General features: G+C 38.0%; 1 protein-coding gene across 2 annotated transcripts in view; it reads left to right on the top strand.

Moving 5' to 3' along the window:
- Positions 1 to 22,874, top strand: part of PALM2AKAP2 (PALM2 and AKAP2 fusion) — a 532,981-nt gene that overhangs the window by 1,591 nt on the left and 508,516 nt on the right. The gene's annotated exons all lie outside the window — the stretch shown is intronic.

The following is a 22,874-nucleotide window of genomic DNA, read 5'->3' as shown; positions in this document are numbered from 1 at the left end:
ATCTAAATGGGTTCAAGGCAATCCCTTTTGGCAAAGTTCAGATGTCAGCTCAAAAAAGTTGTGCAATATAGGGTCACTTGCCCAGGCTGCTTGGGTCTTAAACCCCCTAAATCTGTCTAGATTTTAGCTGCCCTTAGACCAGTGTTACCAATGATCAACAGATGTTGTGTTTTTACTATAAAGGCCACAGCTGGATTATATATTTCCCTTGTAGATGAGGGAATGATTACTGCTCTTATAGGGAAGAAAGAAAAAAATGGGTCTATTAACATCCTAGCACAGAAGAATCTCCAGACGTACAGTGGATTAAATATGTCTTCTGCTCCAAAGTTTCCGGGAAATTATTAATTTGTTGGAGAGAAGGTGTAGTGGGCAGTGCTTTCCTGGCAAGGTATGGGGTTTTATTTTTGTTTATTCCCACAAGGTTTTAATCACATTTCTGATGGAAAGGGACATTCAGGCCACATTTTTTTTTCTTAAGACCTCTGGCATGAAGAGAGTCTTTATGGAATTGAAAGTCTTTCTTCCTAACTTTCAGACTCAGGTTCTTCTTTGTGATGCCACTGTTGAATGGAGAGGTTCACTTCCCGCAATATCTAATCTAAAAACTTCTGGAAACTGAGATCTCTCAAACTCAGTAAGATAGGTCATTATCTATGCTATGTCTACTTTGATGGCTTATGAAGTCATTCATCGCTTCAGAACTCCAGTGAGCCAGTGTTGCCAGTATGTCATGCCCTTGATAAGAAAAGAGATATTCAAATAGTGGTGCCATGTAGATAGCTGATGTTTTGTTATCAGTGGCATAATAGGAGGCTGTGACTGGAGTTGGCGTTGAGGCACAGACAACTGGGTGAGCTACAGAGACTCCTAGATGGAACCCTTTGGGGCTAGAAGATCCTGGCTTCTGCTGAGGGCTTCCTTCATGTGGCTGTCACGTTTTCTGCCTTGGCATCCCCCGATTCCTTCTGTGAATGGCTAAGCAAAAGCTGGTGCCCGTGGAAGGACTTGCCTTCAGCACAGAGTGAGACAAGTCAGCTAATGCAGGTCCTCTGGTGCCAAGTGTCTCAAGAGGTGGTTGATTAATCTTAGCAGTAGCTGCTGGGTTTACTTTAGGAAGGAATCTGGCACAGTCTTTGAGGAGTTTCCTCTGTGTGTGTATACATACCCATATATACACATTCCTACATGTATCTTATGTACATAGTTATAGTTATACATCTATCTATTCACACATCTATTTTTCAAGAACAGCTATGTCTCTTATAATTCTTTGTGAGTAGAGCTGTACATCTATTTTTTTAAACCCTTACCTTCCATGTTGGAGTCAATACTGTGTATTGCCTCCAAGGCAGAAGAGTGGTAAGAGCTAGGCGATGGGGGGTCAAGTGACTTGCCCAGGGTCATACAGCTGGGAAGTGTCTGAGGCCAGATTTGAACCTAAGACCTCCCATCTCTAGGCCTGGCTCTCAATCCATTGAGCTACCCAGATGCCCCCTGTACATCTATTTTTTAAAGAAGAACATCTATGTCTCTTATACCTTTATAATTGTGTGAATAAATTTGTACTTCTATTTTTCAAGAACATCTATGTCTCTTATAGCTTTATAATTCTTTGTGAGTAGATCTGTAGTTACTTAGGATTGTGTCAATTGCAAGTAAGCAAATTAATATACAGATTTTGACCAATACATGTCCTATCCTTTCTAGGATTACTGTTTATGCGATACTGTGTATGATTATGTTGATTAGGGGTATAGGTTCTGGGGTCTTATCATCTAGCTCATAGGTTCTTATTTTTTGAGGTCTTTGAACTTTTAAAAATATGTATTTTGATAACTGGATTTTAGAATAATTGCTTTTCTTTATTATCCCACCAGTTTTGTTGCATGCCTTTAAAAACATTCTGAGAAGAGGTCAATAGGTTTCACTGGATTGGGGTCAGTGGCCCTAAGAGGTTTCAGAACTTCTCACCTAATTGTTTTCTGCTACTTCTGTTCTTGACCTGCATGCTTCCTCAATGCAAAGTCAGTCTAAAGGATGTTTCCCTTATTATGTCTAGACTTGTGGAGGAATAGCAGTGTCCATCCATCTTCTCCTCCTCAAGCCTTATGTCCAGAGCCTGGGATACTGGAAATCTCCTCAGAGAAATAAAGACAACTAAGTAGTATAGTTGATGGAATTTCTAAGTTGGGAATCAAGCAGACCTGAATTTGAGTCCTAAGATGCTTATTAGCTATGTGATCCTGAGCAAGTCACTTATACTCTCTCAGCCTCAGTTTCCTCATCTGTAAAGATAACATCTGTTATGTTGTTGCTATTCAGTTACTTTCAGTTGTGTTCAACTCTTTGTGACACTCTTTAGAAGTTCCCTGGCAAAGATACTGGAGTAGTTTGCCATTTCTTCTCCAGCTCATTTTACAGCTGAGGAAACTGAGGCCAACAGGGTTAAGTGACTTGCCAAGGGTCACACAGCTTAAGTAAGTGTCTGAGGCCAGATTTCAAGTCAGGGAGATGAGACTTCCCAATTCCAGGCCCAGCTCTCCAGTGTCTTATAAATGTTCACTATAAAGATGGTAGCCCAAGAAGAAATCCTACTTGGGATGATCTTTGCATTTCTTTAGGCTCTTGAGGAAGGAGCAATTTCCATTATCACATCAATAATGATAAAGAGAGCCCTTCGGTGGTCAGTGCTACAGATTTAGCACTCAATTTGAAGTGGTCAGTTGGGAAGAGGGCACTAAGGGACCCTTCATTGAGCAGATGATGACAAATTCATACGAGATATTATATTTCTTAAGTGCCTATTATATATGACACTAGTAAAACAAGGGAGATTATCTCCAAGTACCAATCAGCACAGGGAGATTTAATATTGTGATAACTAATGTTATGAAATAACAGATAGTCATGTTACCTAAAATAATCAGGTCACACGATGTCTTTGAACAATTTATCTCACCAAATCAAGCCTCCATTTCTTCACCTGGAAAATGAGGGGATTGCATTAAATGATCTCTAAACCTCCTATACGATCCACAAACATGATGATCTCATGATATCCAACAATTTTAATTCCCAAACAAACCAGTCTTCCCCATCTTCTACCCCACTTTATCTCACAAAAAAAAAAAATTATACTGTTCTATTTGAATCTTCCGGCTTGATTCTCTTATCTTGAGGTCAGAGATGGGTTGTTCTTATCTTTATTTCCTGCCCAAACCAAGAAGAATTTGAAGTAATATAAGCAACAACATTTAAAAATCCATTTTGTTCAATTAGTCAACGAGGCAATGAACGATATTATTTATTATTTTATATATTTTATCATAATTATTTTTATGTATTTTATATAAATATATATAATTTGTAATTATAGTAAATGCCTACTATATTCTAGTAAGCACTGAGGGTACAAAGTTAAATATTTATTGTAATAAGTAATATACATGTATTATAATATAAATAATCACTGTTTTCAAGGAACCTATAGTCTAATGAGGGAGACAACATGCAAATAACTGCAAACAAACCAGACAGACTGTATTGGAGATAATCAGTAGGCTGCTGCTTCTGTCTTTGCTATGAATTTTCAGCTGAGGGATTCATTCATAATTACCTTTCCTAGTTTTAGTTACAAAAGGTTAGATAATTCAAGTATGGGATGAGCCCCAAAGACAGTTTGAGGCCAAGAAAATGTCTCGGTACCCCACGTCTGTATCTTCCTTTCCTCATAAGTGGCGTGGGTGATTCTGAATTCCTGAGGGATGAAGCTAGAACACGACTAAGCAGCCTGACATGTACCCTTGGCATGAGGAAACCATGAAGCCCACTGGTATTAGTGGTGAGCTGGGGGCCCACATCCTGTTACAAATATTCCAAGAATTGGTTCAGTGGATGTAAACCGTTCGATGTCAGTTGTATCTTAATGAATAACGTTTGCATTTTGAAGAGGCCACCGAGTCCAAATGGAAACCAAATGTAGGCAAGGAAATGTGGTGTCTGAACTTTGAGAAAGGATGACAAAGGCATCCCATTCCATCCTATCCAAAACTGACTCACTACACTATATCCCTCCTTTTCATTGACTTATGATACAGTCCTGGGGTCAACTTGGGAAAAGCCATGCACATCCAGGCTGTAATGCCCTTGGATTGTAAGAAATAAATAAAACTTGAGATTTGGGGTGTGCTGAGAGCTTAAATTTAAATGTTAGGGCAGTTAAGTGGCATGCAGGGGATGGAGTCAGGAAGACTCATCTTCTTGAGTTCAAATCTGGCCTCAGACACTTCCTAGCTGTGTGACCCTGGGTAAATCACTTAACCCTGATTATCTCAGTCCTTTTTCTATTAAATGATCTAGAAGAGGAAATGGCAAACTACTCTGGTATCTTTGCCAAGGAAACCCCCAAATGTTGTCACAAACTGTTGAATATGATCAGAATGACTGAACAACAACAAAATTTAAGTTTGGAGCTGATTATAGCAACTTTTGTTTGGCTTCATCATTTATTAAAAGCACACTGTGTGTGCCTAGCACTCTACTGCAAAATGTAAATACAGAACAATCCTTTCTCAAATAGCTTATGATTGATTTGGGTGCATATAGATATAGATATACATCTCAGTTGAATAGACAAAAAAATTTACAAACTTAACATGGGAATAGGTCACTAAAACAAGGGCCCCCATTTTTCATGTTGGTATTCTTCCAATATTATTTGCAGAATGCTGAGATCATATAGGTTTACAGATTTAGAGATGAAGGTGAGTTTGGAGTTTATCTAGTTTACCCTTCTTATTTTACAGATGAGAAAAATGAGACCTAGAGAGCTAAGTGACTTGCACAAGGTCACACTGGTGAGTCAGTAAACAAACACTTATTAAATATCTACTTTGTGCCAGGCCTTGTGCTAAGCCTTGAGGATACAAATATAAAAAAAGGATAGTTCCCACCCTCAAGAAGCTTATGGTCTAATGGGGGAAGACATCCTTCAAAGAAAGCCAAAAAGCAGGGATAGAAGAAAAAAGGAAAATGATGGAGCTATCCAAAGGAATGCAGCCTAGGAAGAAAGGAAGGGATGGTTGGCCTAGACCCACTTGTTAAATGGAAATTTTGGAGTTCTTTGCCCAGGTGGTAGTAAGTGGCAGAACTTAGATCTTTTATCCCAGCTCCTTGAACTCCAAATTAGGTGTTTGTTCCCACTGAAGTGATTGCCTGTCACTAAATAATACAGCCTCTAAAGAATTGAAAGTGAATACCACCCAGAGGACAGGGGATATAGCATATAATGGGAATGATCAAGCTACAACATATTCCAAAGAATGAATTACCAAGAAGTTGGAGTAAAGGATGTCATCAGAAAAATGTTGTAGTGCAAATGGAGATGGGCTGGCCATGTGTTAAGAGCAGGGCATACCTGGGGCGCTCCATTGATATCTTTTAAATGTCAAGAGAAGTTGAGGAATCCTGTCCAGAATGGTGCATGGAATTCCTGTGGCAGAAATGAGATAGCTAGGCATAAACAAGTTAGAATTCACATTGTTGAAAAGAATAACAACATCCAGGAGATCATAGGTCTTTTCGAGTAAGAGCTGATAATCTAAAATAATATATTATGGGATAATGTAATATGATGTAATTATATATTATATGATAATAGAATATAAATATATAAAATAAATATAAAAAGTGGATAGCATTAATAATGGAAGGCTTTTGACAGATATTACAGATTATTTTTAAAGGAGAAGAGTCCAATGAAGTAGCAGAAAAAAAATTATTGGCTGCAGTTGTAGGGAATGAGAAATTTGGAGACCTAAACAATCAGTGTTTATGCAGGGTTGATGGATTTGTTGGTGAGTAATAATAAAGGGGGAAAATGGAATAGAGGCAAAGGCTGTTAGCAGAAAAGCCATACTGAAGAGTGAATTCACTGAGTTAGGAAATAGAGAGATACTCAAAGCTTTTGAGCAAGGAAGTGATTGAATTAAAAAAAGGTCATTTTTTTTTATAAAAATCAGTTTGACTTATTTTAATTTTTTCTGATTAGTATTGGGAATATTTCTTTAATACAAGGCCAAGATGGTAGTTCAGCAAGAAAAGATAGATTATTCTCATTTTTAATTCCTTCTCCAATGAGTTTGACTAATTGTAGGAAAAAAGATCATCGAAAAAAGTTTCTTAGACCAAAAACATCCTTTTTGGCTGCGTTAAGCATCTCAGTAGTTTAGGAACATAGTGAAAACACTGAGTTTTGACCACTATGAAGAACATGAAGACAGACTTGTGGCTTCAGATACCTTGTGGTTGGACAGTAGTAACTATCCACAGTTCATATAAATATTTAATTTAGTAGGTTAATTGTCCTCAAAGAAGACAAGCAACGTGATCAATGCATAAAGACAATAGGGTCTGCAGCTCTAATCCTGCTGAATGTTTGCAATCTTGATACATGAGAAACATGCATCTCAGCATTCCAGCCTTCAGTCTCCTGGGATCAAAGCCTATCAGCCACAGTGAACTCTGTGGTGCACTGAGAATCATAGCTGCCATCTTAAATCAACCAAACGATGTATTGATTAAGTTTTGGCAGCATTTAGAAGAAAGCCAGTTCTTAGGAGATGTGAATGTTCTAGTTTCCAAGTTACCCAACTCTACTAGTCCCTGGAGTGATCAGCATTTTTATCTCTGTCCTGGCTTATGGGATGTGTCATCTGATTGAGCTTGAAGGTTTCTTAGGGGAAACCGAGGTCTTAAAGGTTAGAAGATTTTACCCATGTTAACACAGCTCAGAAGTGGCTAATCTCAAGCTCAGGTTCAGGTTTTCTGACTCCAAGGTCAGTATTTTCTGCATTATACCTTGCTGTGCCAAGATGTTCGTTGATACCTTCCACCAAAGAGTGGAGAGAAAGAAGGAAAGAAAATGGAAAACAATGGGAATTTTATTTCTGTCTTTAAATATTAGAAAGATTCATCATGTGGAAGAGAGCTTATTTGCATCCAGGTCTTATCATCCCACCATATTGTAAGCTTTTTGAATACAGGGATTGTCTCTTACTTCATCTTTTTATTCCCAGAGATTTGAACGTAGTAGTCACTTGATAAAATTTTGCTAAATTGTTGACTCAAACTTTTGTAGTTTCAAAGCAGATCTTGGACCAGAGGAAAGAATACAAGAACTCAATCAATGATAAGTGTGAGGCATTATACTGGGCATCAAGGAGCCAAAGACCAAAAAACCCAAAAAACAAAACGATCCCTGGCATAAGGAATTTATGTCCTATCAGGGAAAAGAATATATCTTCATATAACACAAACATTTATGCAAAAGAGTTTAAGTTCTTTGGGTTGAATGAAAGAAGCCAAGGATTTTAATGGGCAAAGATAAAGAGGAGGTTCATTTCAGGCATGGGGAGAGGGACAGTCTGTGCAAAGATATACATAATATATTTTATATACGTATATACATATATGTAATGATATAATATATATCAAGAAGAAATGTGTGTCCAGCAGCTAGTACGTTAGTTCAATAGAACCGAAGAGAGCATGGAATATAGTTTAATAATACCAAAAAGATATACTGAAGCTAAATTATTATGGGTTTTAGCTGCCAAACCCAGGATTTGGTACTTTTTTTTTAAGAGTCAATATGGAGGCACTAGAGATTTTTGGGCATGGGATATATGTTCAGATTTAAGCTTTAAGAATATCACTTTCTCAGTTATGTGAAGAGTGAATTGGAAAGGGGAGAGACCTGAAGCGTGGAGAACAACTAGGAAGCTGTTGCCAGTAGTCATGGTGAGATGTGATTAGGGCCCATATTTGGTTAGAAAGAAAGAGTAGGATGTGGGGGCAGCTGGGTGGTTCTGTGGATAGAGAGCCAGGCTTAGAGATGGGAGGTTCAAATGTAGCCTCAGAGGGGCAGCTGGGTAGCTCAGTGGATTGAGAGCCAGGCCTAGAGACGGGAGGTCCTAGGTTCAAATCCGGCCTCAGACACTTCCCAGCTGTGTGACCCTGGGCAAGTCACTTGACCCCCATTGCCTACCCTTACCACTCTTCCACCTATCAGTCAATACACAGAAGTTAAGGGTTTAAAATACAAAAAAAAAAAAAAATGTAGCCTCAGACACTTCCTACCTTTGTGATCTGGGCAAGTCACTTAACCCCCATTGCCTAACCCTTACCATTCTACTGTCTTGGAACCAAAACACAGCATTGATTCTAAGATGGAAGGTAAGGGTTTAAGAAAAAAAAAAAGAAAGTTTGTAAGAAATGTTATGAAGGTAGAATCAACAAGATTTGGCAAATGATTGGGTAGAGAAAGTTAAGAGTACTGAATCCAAGCTTACAAACCTGGATGATTGGAAGGGTAGTGTTGCCTTTGGCAGAAATAGGGAAATTAAGAAGATGATGGATTTAGGGGGAAAGAAGAGTTCTGTATTGAGAGAAATCATATTTGAGATGCTTATAAAATCCAGTTGGAAATATCTAATAAGCAATTGATTTGGGACAGGAGATCAAGAGGGAGACTGGGGTTGGATTCTTGTATTTGGGACTCATCCCCATAATGATGATTTTTGAACCCTCAGGAGCTGATAAGATCACCAAGAGAAAGAATATAGAAAACAAAAAGAGAAGAGGTTCCAGGACAAAACCCTGTGATTACACTGAGAGGGAAAAATTTGTGAGATGGACTAGAATCTGGCAAAGGAGTCTGAGAAAGAGAGATCAGACAGAAGGAAAAGAACAAGCAGGGAGAAGAGTCATGAAAACCCAAAGGAGAGCACTCATGAGGAGAGGAAGTGTCTCATGCTACAGAGGGGGTCAAGAAGCATGAAGACTAGGGAAAGATGATTAGATTTGGCTATTACGGGATTACTGGTAACTCAGGAGAAAAGAGAGAGAGCAGTTACAAGGCTGAAGTCAGAGGCTACAGGGCAAAAAAGGTGAATGTATGTAGAAAGTGTTTTCTAGAAATTTGAATTGAACAGCTTTGTGGGATGGTCAAATCAAGCAAGGTTTTTGGTGTTTTTAAGAATAGGGGGAGTGGAACCCAGGCACAATTGTAGCAGGCAATGCAGAAGTCAGCAAATAAGGAGAGATTAAAGGAATAGAGATAGAGGGAGGGCTATGATTGTAGGGACAACTTGCCAGAAGAGACATTTGAGAATGAGGTCTAGGGCACAGGTAGAGGGCTTGGCTTTTGTGAAGAGAAGGGCCAGAAACTAAAATAAAGGAGGAAAAAAATAGAGGACGAAGTCAAGTTGTTTCAAGATTTAGCATAGGAGAGAAGAAGGAAGAGGCGAAAAGGGACAGAAAGAGTTCTCTTTTTTTTTCAGTAATCTCTGAGGTGACATCCATTGCTGAAAGAGAGAGAGGCAAGAGTTTGGTGTGGGAGGTTAAAGGAGAGAAGGGTCAGGTTAGGATAGTAGTTGTGAAGAATGTAAGCATGGAAGAATCATTTTGCTGTAATGAAAGACTAATTGAGATCATGTATAATAAATACATTATAATAATAAAATAATAAGGATACATAAATTGGTAGTAGACACATGTATCAAGATTATAATTTCCTCTGGTATTATTTAGCAACAGATAAATAGGAGCAGAGGAGGTAGATAAAGGGATAATGGTAAGTTCACAATTTCAATTTAACTGACAAAAAGACAATTGGGGAATGTATTTCAGAATAGAAGATGATAGGCACCTAGAGTACCCCACCCCTTTTGGGGAGAGTAGGGGGGCTTATGTGCCTGACCTGAGCTTGTATTAGTCCTTGACATCATAATGTCATTTTGGTCATCTTCAAATACGAAGGACAATAATCACCAACCAATATATATATATATATATATATATATATATATATATAGCCTCTTTTTTCTATGTTGTCTTCTCTTATTAGACTGTAAGCTCCTGGAGGGCAAGGACTGTCTTTTTTTTTCCTTGATTGTTTCAGTTTAGCACAGGGCCTGACACATGCTTAGCAAATATTTATAAATTGAATTAAAAATGGAAGTTGAGAAAAGCAGAACCTGGTATAGTAGAAGGGATTAAAACTATTTAAGGATGGAATGGACAGGGAGTAGGGAGTTTTTCATCTCTGGGATTCTTTAAAGAGCCTCAATGGTGATCAGTATTGAGATGGCCACTTTTTAGCTAGGATGCAGAGATTTAAGCAAATATGTAAACTGAGGGAAGTAATCCTATATGAAATCTTCACCTTTTCATTCTAACCTCACACATCTGGTTTGGATTAATGAAATATCCGTGCATGCCGGGCTGGCGACACTCTTACAATGTGGGCCCAAATGAATAACAGAAATTATGAGAAATTTCGAGATCAGAATGCTTGTGAGTTAGTGGAATAGTTGGCAGTATGTTCTAAATCTGTGGTTTTTTCTGTAATCAGTGACATTAGTGTAGCTTACAAAACTAATTCATAATTTGGAGGTGGGAGGGTAGAAAGAAAGTAGGTTTCGATCTCTAAGTCATCAGTATGAGGTTTAGATATGGTTTAGAAAGTGTGGAAACTTTCTCCACTGGTGCAGATCTACAACTTACTTACCTGTATCTTATAATCGAAACAGAGATATGTGTCTGAAACATCACTTGAACACTAGGCTTTCTTATGCCAAAGCTTGCCTTTTTTCCCTCTTACGACTATAAATACAAGTAGGCAGTTAGAGAGAAATGATCCATCTCTCAACATTCAAACAGAAAACAAAATTAAATGGAAAAAAAATTTTTAACTATTTCAATTCATCAGGCATTTATTAAGTGCATAAACCACTGGGGAGGCAAAGATTTGAAAGCAAAGCCCATGTCTTCAAGGTGCATTTGCTATATTGGTCTGTTGACTTGAGAAATAATGTTAAATTTTTCAAGAGGCTACATCTATGTAGAGCTATATATAAATATAATAGAAGTTGTTAAAATCATCTGCATCTAGGACAGGAACTTCTAAGATTTTAGGGGAAAAAAGGGGGCCATGAACTTAGATAAAAAATGCATTTTTGGGGGCAGCTGGGTAGCTCAGTGGAGTGACAGTCAGGCCTAGAGACGGGAGGTCCTAGGTTCAAACCCGGCCTCAGCCACTTCCCAGCTGTGTGACCCTGGGCAAGTCACTTGACCCCCATTGCTCACCCTTACCACTCTTCCACCTATGAGACAATACACTGAAGTACAAGGGTTTAAAAAAATGCATTTTCATTTCAATATAATTGATTTTCTTTGTAATCCTGTGTATATAAGTTTTGATATAGCTCTTGTTTTTAATATAATTATAATAGGATACATTTACAATTATATTTACATATACTTTCATCATATGATACATTTATGCTATATATTATTTTTATATAGTATATACTAATTCTATGTTAAAATTATAAAATAAGAATGTTATATAATATTACTATCTTATAATATATTTATATTTATTGAAAAATTAAATTTATGTTTAAAAATATTTTCCTGAGAAGGGACTCATAGACTGTCAGAGGTATTCATGCCACAAAGAAGATTAAGAACCCTTGATTTAAGATGTACTTACTGCATTGATTCTGATTTTGAGCCACTTGACTGTGTTCATTTATTAGGATCCTCAGGGAACAGTCAAGACAGTGGGGCTGGGCATAGATTTCTAATAGAAGCAGCTGCCAGTTGGCATAGCCTTGCAGCCAGGAATGGTGTGGCATTTTAGCAACAAGCCAACAAGAGCTTGAGTTTAGTCAAAGATCACTGAAAGCCTTGAAGTTTCATGTGTTAAAGGCTTCTACAAAAATGTCAGCAGATATACTGGGAATACTAAGTGATGAAGGTGTTCCACAATTTATTTTCATTCCAGTGAGCATTTATTAAATACCTGTTGTGTGCAGGGCATTGTGTTGGGTGCTGTGGGAGAGAGTACATTTAACCCAGTTTGCCTCAGTTTCCTCTTCTGTAAAATGAGCTGGAGAAGAAAATGGCAAACCACTCCAATATCTTTGCCAAGAAGACCCCAAATAGGATCACAAAGAGTTAGATACAATAAAAATGGCTGAGCTACAATGATACAACAGGCATTTTTCAGGTTGGAGAAGAGGCCAAAACAAGCACAGGGAACAACGAGATCAAAAATATAGGTTTGGGAAAGCCAGTTATCTTCAGAGGATCCAGGATAGTCAAGTTAGGTTGGAGAATAGAGTGAATTCTGCAACAGTGCTTACTTTGAAAACACGAATATGTTCCAGCATAACTGATATATTAGGGAACATTAAGACCATAACAAGATCAAATTTTTGTTTGTTCATTTTCTTCTATGAGAAACAGAGAAAGAATGCAGAAAGCTACACTAAATCTCAATAAATTGCAAGACACAACCTTTCCATGGCCCACTGGAGACCCAATTTGGTTATGCAGCCTGGGTTGTAGGCCAAACAGCCACTTGATAGCCGCCATTCATTGTTCTATGTATGAATTTCTTAACTCTTTAACATGTATAAAACTGTGCTACTGTTCTTATTAGGTTTCTATCTTTTAAAAATGCATCATTGGCAAAGTTTGGAGTCTTATTTTCCCCATAAACTCTGTGGTTTTTATTTGTGCAGTTTTGCATAATAAGGTATTTTGGGGGGAATACATGTCACTGAAATTGAAGCTGAATTGCTTTGTATTTAAACAACTTTAAAATAATAATATATTTATTAATCTAGTTAAATCATACTTTATATTCAAATAACCTTTAAACAACAATATGCTTACTAATCTAGTTAAATAATACATTGTATTCAAATAAGCTTTAAATAATAATCTATTTATAAATCTAATTAAATTATACATTATATTAAAATAATCTTTAAATAATATATTTCTTAATCTATTTAAATAATAGTTTGTATTTAAATAGCCTTAAAATAATAATATATTTATTCATCCAAAATCATGCTTTGTGTTCAAATAATCTTTAAATAACAATATATTTATTAATCTAGTTAAATAACACTCTGTATTTAAATACTTCTGATATGAGAAGACAGGGCTCATTGGAAAATACCCCGATGTTGGGAAAGATTAAAGGCAAAAGGAAAAAGAGACAGCAGAGGATGAGATAGATAGTGTCATGGAAACAATGAACATAAACTTGGACAGTATTCAAGAGAAAATGGAAGGTGGAAGGGCCTGGTGTGTTATGGTCCATGGGGTCATGAAGAGTTAGACACAAATGAACAAAAACAAAATGTCATCTCATATCAGAACTGACTTTTTACCTATGTGTACCCTATTCCGTAATGGGAAATCGTAGAAAATAAAGCTGGTGTGGAGTTGATAGTACCATATTGTGGTACCATATTGCGAAGAGACTTGAATGCCCAGCAGAAGAGCTTGAACCTTATTTGATGGGCGAGAGGGAGCTACTTGAGATTTTTGAAGAACGACTTGACTTGCTCTGAATAAGAAAGATTTTTCTGGGAATGATATGAAGGATTGATTGGAGGGGGAAGAGAAAATATAAACAAGAAGATTTTTTAGGATGCTGTCCCAGTATTTTAGGCTTATATAAACTAGGGTCTGCATTTGACTGATGGCAATGGGAATAGAGAAGTTTTCAAAAGATGTTGCAGGGCAGGGAACTGACAGGACTTAGTATCTGGTGAGAAGCAGTGAGAGGGGGAAGAGTAAAAGATAATGTTTCAGGCCTGCGAAATTAGATAGAATCAGAAATATTGAAATAAAGGAGAGAAATCAGTTTAAGGGAAAATAGAAAAAGCTTAGCTGGAGGATTTCTAGACTTGTAGACTAGAGATTCTGGTGCCTTTGTAGCTAAGGGAGACAATGTAAAAAGCAGAAAGTATCAGTCAACAGGGTCCCTAAAGGTGCAGAGAAGCCAAAGAGGATAAAGATTGTAAAAAGAAGAAAAATCTATGAATCTGGTGATTAAGAGATCCTTGGTAACTTTGGGGAGCGCAGGTAGCTAATCCCCTCTTTGTCCCAGATAGAGGAGATTCACTACATTTGCTGTCTTCATGCTAGCAGCCAGTTCCCCTACACCTTTAAAATCCCTTGCATCTAGATGCAGGACTATATAATCTTCTATAAAACAACTAAGGGGAGCTATCATGAGGGAATAACATTTATATGGTGCTTACTACATGCCAGGCACTGTTTTCAGTTGTTATTATAAATATCTCATTTGATCCTCATAAAAACCCTATGAGGTAGATTCTGTTATTTATCTCCATTTTGCATTTGAGGAAACTGAGGCTGTTTGTTAAGTGACTTAGCCCAGGGTCCCACAGCTAGTAAGTTTCTGAGGCTGGATATGGTTTCAGATCTTCCTGTCTCCAGACTAGCCTCTTCGCCATCAGTTGCCTCAAATTAGCCCATTTTATTGTGGGTGTTCAATAAATCAACTGTCTTTCAAGTCTTTTGCCAACTATAGCCTTCCCTTATTTTTGCCAGATTATATTGGTTTACTTATTATGCTAGGTGGGTGGGATTTTTGTTATTTTTTTCCCTTCTAAATTATAACCAAACAGTCACTTTAGTGTTCACTTTGGTTTTAAATTCACATCTGAAATTTGAAACTTTGAGAGTTAGCAAGAAAAAAATGTTATTCTGAAAAGAAAAACATATGTTTGAAAACCTTAACCCTTTTAATAGTAGAAATGGTTTTTTGGGGTGCTAAGGCAGGCTGCTTTGAGATGAAAAATTCAGTGTTCTGTTTAGTGGCATGTTTTAGCAAGTCTGATATTCCAAGGCAACTAACAGTACTTAGGCCAAAATGATGGGACCCTGCTTGGGGGTGGGAAAAGTGGAGGAGATATGGGTTTGTTTTGACATTTAAGGAAGATCAACCTAGCTCATTTATAGATTTGCCAAAATGATTTATTGATGCCAAAGCAAGGCAAACAGTGAAGATAAATATTATTTCTGTTGGGTCATTTTTCAGTTTAAGTCTGATTCTTCGTGATCCTATTTCTTGGTAAAGGTTCTGGAGGGGTTTGCCATTTCCTCTTCCAGTTCATTTTACTGATGAGGAAATTGAGGCAAATGGGGTGAAGTGAATTGCCCAGGATCATCCAGTTAGTGGATGTCTGAGGCCAAATTTGAATGAGTCTTCCTGACTCCAGGCCTGGCACAATCTCTGCTATACCAGCAATGGAAGTATCCATGCCTAGAAGCACATCTGTCCCTGGAATACATATTCTTCATAAATCCAGCATGTGGTTGGCCAGCCCTGCCAGGACTGCCAACTGACCATCAATGGCCCACTGGATATCAAGAGTACACACCTTGATGCTCAAGAATTACAAAATTTATTTAGGTTTTTTAAATTAAATTAAAGTTTTAAAACTTTTTTTTTATTTTAACAACGAACTTCCACCTAAGTTTTCCAAAGTTATATGGTCCAAATTCTTTCCTCTCCCCTCACAGAGCTGTCAGGCAATTCAATCTGGGTTATACATGTATTATCATGCAAAACATATTTCCATAGTATTCATTTTTGTAAGTGAATAAAATTATAAAACCAAAACCCCAAAACAAAAACCCAAGCGAAAAAGTGATAAATCATATGCTTCCATTTGCATTTCTACTCCCACAGTTCTTTCTCTGGAGATGGATAGCATTCTTTGTCAAAAGTCCCTCAGAATTGTCCTGGATCTTTGTACTGCTATTAGTAACCAACTGTATCACATTTGATCATCCCACAATATTGCTGTTACTGTGTTATAATGCTCTCCTGGTTCTGCTTATTTCACTCTGCATCAGTTCACAAAGGTCTTTCCAGTTCTTTCTGAATCATCTATTTAGATTTGTTTTACAGATGAAATAATCCATGGCCAGAAAACCCAATGCATTTCTGAATTTGCCCATGAGTAATAATTGACTTTGACTATCTCTGCACCAATGCAGTTTTTTGGTGTGGAGGGAGCACACTAAGGATTCTGTCTCTTGGGATCTTCCTTTTTACTAATCCTCCTCCACAAGGAAGGAGCTACGTCTTACCATACTGGCTAAGGAGAGAGCCCAACTTAGTGGTACTTATTGGAACAAGCTGGCTCTGGGTCTTTAATTTGTCAAATAGTGTTTTTTTTTCATACTTAGAGCTTTTGGATTAGTGTATGATGCTTTGAAACTTAGGCTTGGCGGTATCAGTTGGATAAAAAGAAAACTTGACCCTTTAACGGTAGTTCTGTCATTCTCTCCATCCCCCAACCCCCTGCCCCAGGTTTCCATCTTTCCCAAAATGGATTATTAAAAAGTTAGAATAGAGTCCTGTTCTTAAGAAAACTGTCAATTTAAATCTAATTATAATTGCTTAGAAAGGACAGTGTCCTCCACACATTGGAAATCTTCAATCAATATTTGTTGAAGGAATGAAAGCTAGAAATAAAGATTTGAGTTCATTGCCCTTTAAACAACATTTTTTCTCTGTTAATAAAGTGATAAGGGGAGAAGCAAATATAAGAGCATAACATCATAAAAAGGACCTTAGAGTAGGAGTCAGAATATCTGGGTTCTGGTTTCAGCTCTAACACTCTTAATCCAATTGAAAAGCATTTATTAAGGACCTGATAGATAGATAGATAGATAGATAGATAGATAGATAGATAGATAGATAGATAGATACGCTTAACTAGCACTTCTTACCCAGTGTCTGTGGGTGAGTCATTTAACTCTGTCTCAGTGTCTAATCCGTAAAATGAGCCAAAGAAGGAAATTCTTCTTTATTCCTGTGACTTGCCATGAAAACCCCCAAAAGGGGATCATGAAGAGTTGGAAGTGATCGAAAGAACTGAACAACAACAAGATATACCAGGCGCTGTGCTTAGCCATGGGGGCTTAAAGGCAGACACAAGAAAGTCTCTGTTCTCAAGGAATAAATAAGATATTATTTGTAATGTGCTAAACATAGTTCCTGGCACATATGCAGGCATTATATAGGGGCTAGCTTTCTGGTTAGAGTGGAGGAGTGGTAGAGGTGGTAGTAGTAGCAGCAGTGAGTGGTAGTGATGGTAGTAGTGGTGACAATAGTAGCAGCAGTAGTAGGGTGACTCCCAGGCATCAGGGAATGGGTTCGGGACAGCAGACAGGAGGCTCTCTCCCCTCTGCCCTGGGAGTCCTGGCTGGGCTTCAGGCTCTCTGGCGACTGGTATTGGGGAGCCCCAGAAAAGTGGGGCCTCTGCAAGGGTCGGCAGGTCTCTCTCCTGGTTGGCCGCTTCAGCAAGAGTAAGAGAGGGGAGTACAGGGACACCCCATTAGATTTGGCATTCAGGAGATGACCATTCCCTTGGGAGGGGGCAGGATCAGTGGGATGATTAGACCAGGAAGCCAATGTGAAGAGGATTTTCTGGTTGACTTTGGGCAATTCAGGTGCCCCTTCCTGGGCCTGTTTCTTTACATATAAAATAATACAGTTAGGAAATCATCTCTAAATAATCTCTAAAGCTCTTTCCAGCTCAGAAATTCTAGGATTTCTTTTCAAGACAAAAAGTATCTTTCTTTAAAAATATTTGCATATTTCCAAAGAAATGGGAAGCATATTTGAAGGTTGTTAGTACTTTAACAATAAAGAGAAAATAGGAATAGGAAGAGAAAAGCTATTGGTAGAATAACTTCAGCTCTAGTTCCCAAAATTGCTACCGATCGAACAGCTGGGGCTAATTAAGTAAGCCTTTCTAAGCCTCAGTTTCTCTACCTGAAAAATGGAAACAAGAATCTCTATAATAACTTAGCTTGGGGGCAGCTAAGAGAAGGAAACAGCCAACTCCCCTAATACCTTTGCCAAGGAGACTGCATGGATAGCGGGGTCCACAAGACCAAGAAGATTCAGACACAACAACAAAAGGGCAGGTAGTTGGCACAGTGGATGGACCATTGGACCTGATCAGAAAGGCTCCTCTTTTTTGAGTTTAAATCTGGCCTCAGATATTTACTAGCTGTGAGACCCTGGGCTAGTCATTTAATCCTGTTTGTCTCAGTTTCCTCATCTGTCTAAGGAGCTGGAGAAGAGAATGGCAAAAAAAACCAAACCTCAGTTGGGGTCATGAAGCATCAGACACAGCTGAAAAACAACAATAATTTATTTTATAGGATTATTCTGAAAAATATAATTTATATTATATATACTATATAATTTTATCTGATACATATGTGTGTAATAGATACATATGGGCAATTAACCTAAGAGCAGTTTGCACAGGTAACGGCAAAGATCTTACTCGAGAACCCAATAAGAACTTGGAACCGTGTGGCAATGCAGGGACTTAGCAAGGAGATAGTTTCCCACTGGGGGACCTTAAGAACACACCTGGAATTCTATCCTCTAGCAAGCTTGAGGTTAGACCTGTTGCACAGGATGGAGCAGGAGGGGACATGTGACATTCAATGAATGGGACTTGTTTCGGTTTCAACCGGATCATTTCCAACCCATTTATCTTGTGCAGACTTTCAGCCCTTGTATTATTGGGTTTTGTTGTTTTGTTTTGGGTTTGTTTTGCATTTTTTAAAAACATTTCAAAGAACCTCACTGGAATCATACCAGTGCCTGGGAGGTTTGGGGAGGTGAGGAAGGAGGAGGAAAAACAGCAATTTTGAACAAAAAAATCATCCCTGGCCCTGGAATGAGTTTAGGTTTTGATTCTCCAGAAAATTTTTTTCCAGTGATTTAATTTGTGATTAAGACATATAAAAGAGACTCTGACCTCGACAAAGTAAAATGATTATTTCCTTACTGGAAAGGAGCACAGTAAAACTTCTTTTAACAAATTCGTCGCTGTTTTCTGGGCTACAATGTCAAATGCTTTACATTTATTGAATACTTTGATGTGGTTTTTATGACTGCAGTTTTTTCTCATTATGTTTTGGCTGCCCAAGCCAAATGTGTGTTTATGTTTTAAAATCTGAATATCTGATGTTGTGCTAGTTTGGCTAGTCCCAAAATGGCATTGCATTTTAAAACAATCCTGTTTTCCAGAGAGAATCTGGCGGGAAGGAAGGTCTAGAAATTAGATTTATTCAGCTTGGCTCTGCTGGGAATAATGAGGACCAAAGATCAGCAGGCATAAAAATGGCAGGTTTCCGTGCAATAAAAGGAGGAACTTTCTAGAGATTTGGAAATACATGAAAATAAGATAGATGGCCTTTGTAAGATGAGGTTCTCAGCACTGGGAGTTTTCAAGGAAAAATTTCATGACTTCTTGTTAAGGATGTTTTGGAATTTCTAAGTTCTTTTTGACTCTGATTCTATCATTACTCCTAAGATACTTTTGATATATTTTTATTCATTTCCCCCCCACACCATATCTATTCTCATAAGACTTTTTGTGTGATGTGGGTGCCAGAAAAGCTCATGGAGATCTTTAGCTCCCATGAGAAAGTCAAAACTTCTGGAAATAAGGAAGGGGTTATTCTAAAAGATCCTCAGCCTTCATTGGACACATCTGGAATATTATTTGAGGCCATTGTATTTCAGGAAGGATGTTGGTAAGCTAGATAGCCAGGATAGTGAAGGGTCTCAAGTCTCTGCTATATCAGGATTATTTGAGGGAGATGAGGACATTTAACAGGGAGAAGAGAAGACTCGGGGAAACACAAATGCCATACTCAAATACCTATGTGGGAAAAGGCACCAATGACCTTACAGTGGAAAAAATGTTGGTTGTGGAGTCTTGGGACCTGGATTCATTTCCAGCCTCTGATGCCTAGATCCGTGACTTTGGTCAAGTCAGTTAACCTATGTCCATCTCAATTTATTCAACTCTAAAATGAGTGAATTACACTAGATTATAACAGCTAGCATTTATGTAGTGCTTTACATATATTATATCATTTGATCCTCTAGACAACACTGTGAAGGAAATTTTGTTATTACCCCATTTTCCAGATGGGCAGCTGGGTGGTGCAATGGATAAAACACTGGGACTCCAGTCAGGAGAATCCAAATCCAGACTTAAATACTTAATAACTATATGATCCTGGGCAAACCTGTTTGTCTCAGTTTCTTCATTTGTAAAATGAGTTGGAAAAGAAAATGGTGGACCACACCATATCTTTGCCAAGAAAAAACCCTTACTGGGATCAAAAAGAGTTGGAGAAGTCTGAAAAACAGCTAAAGAACAACTACACAGATGGAGAAACTGAGGCAAACAGGTGAAATAATTTTCCCAGGGTCATACAGCCAGCAGTATTTGAACTGAATTCTTCCTGGCTTTAGGTCCAATGCTCCATCCACCTAGCTACCTATTTGTCTTAGCCATGACCCACGTTGTAAGGAAGATTCCCATTCCATAGAGGTTGGTCTAGTTAGTCACTGAGGCTCTTACCAACTCTGAAATTCTGAATTTTGCAGAATTTTAAGTCTGACGGGAATCTTAGTCCCAAGTCTCTTTTTCATAGCTAAGACCCAAGAGAGTTTGAGGGATTTGTCCAAGGCCACCCAGATCAGAAAGTCTGAGATGAGGACCATTCCCAGTTTCGCCTTCTGTGGGAAGCCTGCAGAGTCAGCTCAAATCAGAGAATGTGGCATTGACCTTCTCTGTGCAAATAAATTACTCATCCGTTTCATCTCAAGGTCCAATAAAGATCTCTATTGGTCAACCTTAGTCCTGGCTTCTCGGAAGAAGGTCAAGTGCTATTTCTTTTTGTTCCTTTCCCACTTTTTTTTTCTGTCAAAAAGGTTAGATTTGGTTTTGGCTCCAGTCTGCCTAGATGTGTGAGAGGTGGACAGAAATAGATATTTTCCTATTTTTTGGGGGGGGAGGGGAAACAGAAGAGCTGTATTATTAAAATCACACAACATCTGAGTTTATTTTACTTTTTATCATGATTATTAATAAAATCTTTAAGTAGATGGATTAATTTATGAAAATGAACTAGAAATTGTAATTTACTAACACTAAGAGTAAATATTAGTAACCAAAAAGTGTTTACATAAAATGTGAAGGATTGCAAACCACTTTTCATGGGTGATACAAATAATATTCTTTAAATTTCATTTGATTCTCATAATAGCCTCATGAAATTGGCACTTAATAAATGTTTACTGATTGATTAAAGTGATATATTCCCATTTTACAGAGGAGAGAGGGCAAGTGACTCACCTACAGTTCCATACCAATTAAGAGTCTGAGACAAAATTTGGGTGTAGATTTTTCTAACTCGAAGTCCAATTGTCTTAACTCTTTTTTTTTATTATTAATATCTCTCTTTAGTACATTAGTCTTCCAGTTGTTTTTTTTTCTCAATGCCATTTGATTTCCCCTTCTTGTTTTCAGGATGTATTTCTATTCATAATCACAGATAAACACCCTTTTTTAAGTCAATGGACTCATGATCTCCCTTTTTGGATACCTCTACCATTGATATGTTAAAAATTTAAAAAAAAATGATGATGATGGTGATGGTGATGAAAGCAGCAGCAGCTAGATGACTCAGTGGATAGAGCACTGGGTTTGGAATAAGGAAAAGCTGAATTCAGATCCCCTAGTGGTGTGACACTTAACCATTGCCTAGAGACTCAGTGGAGAGAAACTTGGGACTAGGAGTCAGGAAGGTCTGGGTTCAAATTCAATCTTAGATATTCTCTAGCTGGGTAACACCTAGCCAAATTACTTAACCTCTATTTGCCTTAATCTACTGGGGAAGGAAATGATAAACTACTTCAGAGTCTGAGTCCTCCAAATCCTATAGACAGTATGGTCTGTGGGGTCATGAAAAGTCAGACATGAATAAACGATAATTATAGCAATAAATGATGATAGAGGATTCCTGTTCCTCGTTCCGTAGCACCTGTCTTTTCCTCCTTCCATCCTCATCCCAAGTGTCTTGGTCTTGAGGGCCATGTGGAGAAACAGAACTGTTTCTTCTTGCAGTTTTAGGCTAAAGGCCTGGGAAAAGGGGAGCTGCTATTATTTAATGTTCTTTTAAATTCAAATCATCCTAGCTCAGCCTCTGGCTTCAGGTAAATGTTATTGCAGTCATAAAAGGAGCTATTTATCACGTTCTTTCATCTGCCTTAGAATTCTGCTAAGCGGAGCACCAAAAAGCCCTTTCAGGTATCAGAGTGGTCCAGACAGGACTTCTTCACCTTCTCCTAGAAGGGGCTCCAACCGCCATTCCCATTGGAATTAGGCCAGTAACCCCCTCGCCCCTTCCTGGCCTCAGGGATTAGGAAGCGTGCAGCCCCATTCCGTCCCCTTTTTATTATGAGGGTTTTCTGCCATTTGCAGTAAACAGATGCGCTCCTTCTCTCTGTTGGCCATCTGGCTTTCCGGAGAGATCGTCTTACCCTTCGCTTAGTCTCTAGTAGGGCCCAAACAGAGGCGGTGTACAGAAACGACCTCTTTTCATTGGATTTTGGGTCACCTCCAATTCTATTTCCTTGAAAATCCTGGCAGTCCACTTATTAGAGCCATAGGCTATCACTGGTGCTAGAAAGTCAGTCACCGCTTCTGGGACCGGCTTCAGGACGCCGCCATTTTCTGAAGGCAGATTGGCCCCTTGTCTGTCTGCAGGATTTGGGCAATGTATGGGAGTGTGTGTGTGTCAGTAAACACATGTATAAATATCCATGTGTGTGCACACATACACACACCTATATGTTTGTATAGAAATATCTAGATATGCATGTAAACAAATACATATAAGTATCTAGATGTGTGCCCATATGTGTATGTGCACATATATAGACATGTGTATAGAGCTAAGGAATGTTTATATATTTTATATAATATTTTATAATATAAATTTTATAATATAATATAATATTAGTATTGTATTGTATTGTATTATATTGTATTATATTATATTCAAGTAATAGCAAACATAATAGCAAACCCCATTATTTAATAAGCATTTATATTATATTATTAATATATTAATAT

This window comes from Gracilinanus agilis, chromosome 1, assembly GCF_016433145.1.
Source record: "Gracilinanus agilis isolate LMUSP501 chromosome 1, AgileGrace, whole genome shotgun sequence".
Lineage (NCBI taxonomy): Eukaryota > Metazoa > Chordata > Mammalia > Didelphimorphia > Didelphidae > Gracilinanus > Gracilinanus agilis.
The sequence above is the reverse complement of the archived record's forward strand: the minus strand, read 5'-3'. Positions and strand labels throughout refer to the sequence as shown.